This window comes from Pteropus alecto, unplaced genomic scaffold, assembly GCF_000325575.1.
Source record: "Pteropus alecto unplaced genomic scaffold, ASM32557v1 scaffold402, whole genome shotgun sequence".
Classification (NCBI taxonomy): Eukaryota; Metazoa; Chordata; class Mammalia; order Chiroptera; family Pteropodidae; genus Pteropus; species Pteropus alecto.
The window spans coordinates 424,136-426,201 of NW_006432940.1; the positions used below are offsets into that span (position 1 = coordinate 424,136).

The following is a 2,066-nucleotide window of genomic DNA, read 5'->3' on the forward strand; positions in this document are numbered from 1 at the left end:
CTGTCCCTGGTCCCATCACGGGGATCTGACAGACATTTTTGAAGGGTTTTTGGCCCATGTGGATTATTAAATCACAACTGGTTTTCAGCAGTGACTATCTTAACAAAAATTGCCCCCATCAAATATGGGAGACTCAATTACTGTCTCTTATAGATGAGCAGAATTGGGAAGAAAGGGCCCTGCTACACCCAGATTACAGTGTGAGGGTGGGTCTCCACTCACGTGTGACCACATGGTAGACTGCGAAGTCTTCTTGCTCTTATTTCTTACTTTATAGAACATATATATGTTAGCAAAAACGGTTTGATAGTTAATTTATATAAACTGGATTCAAACTTCCTTTTTATTTGTGTTACTGATGTAGACATTATAAATCTAATGAAAGAAGTTTCAAAAGAAGGTATTAGAAAATGAATATAGAAGTTTTCTGTATGTCAAAAACTAATCCAAAACTGAAAGGCAAATGATAAATTGGGGGAAATATTTGCACTATCATAATAGATCAAGTGTTAATATATTTAGAATAAAAGTTCAAATGACAACAATGAGTAATTTTTACCTATCAATCACACTAGCAAAGATTTTAAAATGAAAATGCTTAATGCTGGCGAGGGTATAATGGTTTCTGGAGAGCAATTTGATAATAGGTTTCATGAGCTTTAAGATATGTTCATATTCCCTGATCCATAAAGTTTACTTCTCGATTAGATTCTAAAGAAACGATATAAAACAGGATCAAAGATTTTTTTTTTTTTACACCTACGGCACCTGCTCTTCCTAGGTGGTCTCCCATCCAAGTACTAACCAGGCCCGACCCTGCTTAGCTTCTGAGATCAAACAGGATCGGGTGTGTTCAGAGTAGCATGGCTATAGAGAATCAAAGATTTAAGCATATAGCTGCCTCTGAAGCATAATTTACAAGAACAAATGTCCAATATTGAAGAATGATTAGCGAAATTATGTTAGGTCTGTATAATGGGATATGATGCTACTATTAAAAAGATGTTTATGAAAGTTTTTAATGATATAGGAAAATTCTTATATTCTTTTAAAAATTAAAAATGCAAGATATTAGTTTATATATATAACGGGGTTTCAACCATGAAGAATTTCACTGCAAAAGATCTGGCAAGGAATATATTATAATGTTATCAGTGGTTGCTTTAAAATGGTAGGATTATTTTTCTGCTTCTTTACACTATTATGCTATTTCCATACTTTCTGCAATGAGAATATGCTTTCATAACTAGAAAAAATAGCAAAAATATAATATAGATTCACATTAAAAGGAACCACCAAGACTCTTTGGGGAAATAGCTGAATTTCAAGTTTGGGATATAAAATTTACAAGGTGAGTCTGGAGCATTTTGTTGATACCCCAAAATAAGGAAGCTTTCAAAGACTGTTGGCGTGGGTCAGGTCAAAAGAACACAGGGGGCCTACTTGAAAAAGCTCCCAGAGGCCAAACATGACATAACCTAAGCTCCAAAAAGAAACTGAATACCTGCAAGTAACTGAAACACACTGATTATGTTTAAAACAATGCTTGAGTTCATAATGTTATAAAAATAAAAATCACTGGTCATCTTTGGAGGCTGTTAGAGAACTGAATTATTGTTCAAAGAACTGGGAAATAAAGAGAAACAATGACGCATTTATTATTTCTATACAAACTATACTTTAAGGCAATGTTTCTCAAAAGTGTTGTCCCTGGACCAAGGAGCAGTACCTGACAATTTGTTCAAAATGTTGGATGCTAGGCCCCACTTCAGACTGAATCAAAATTCTAGGGAAGAGCCTGAGCCTAAAGGGTTAAGAGCAGGCTCTATGAACATTATATCGAACTCTGACACTTTTGATTTTTGTTCTGTTATTTTTGCACCAATTACAAGGCTCTGGTTTGGACTTTCTTTATTAAAGAGATATAAAATTCCAGATTCTCATGTAGGTTTAAGGGAAGAGGCTAGGTAGATATTTCAGTCTGCTTTCCACAAGAGCATCCAGGTCAATCTGGCTTAGGTGAGAATTCTACAAGTGTTTCTGCATATCCCAACTAGGGAGTACAT

At 34.9% G+C, this 2,066-nt stretch overlaps 1 pseudogene; it reads right to left on the bottom strand.

Moving 5' to 3' along the window:
• Positions 1 to 756: 756 nt before the first annotated feature.
• LOC112476308 lies at positions 757 to 875 on the bottom strand (annotated as a pseudogene).
• Positions 876 to 2,066: the final 1,191 nt, after the last annotated feature.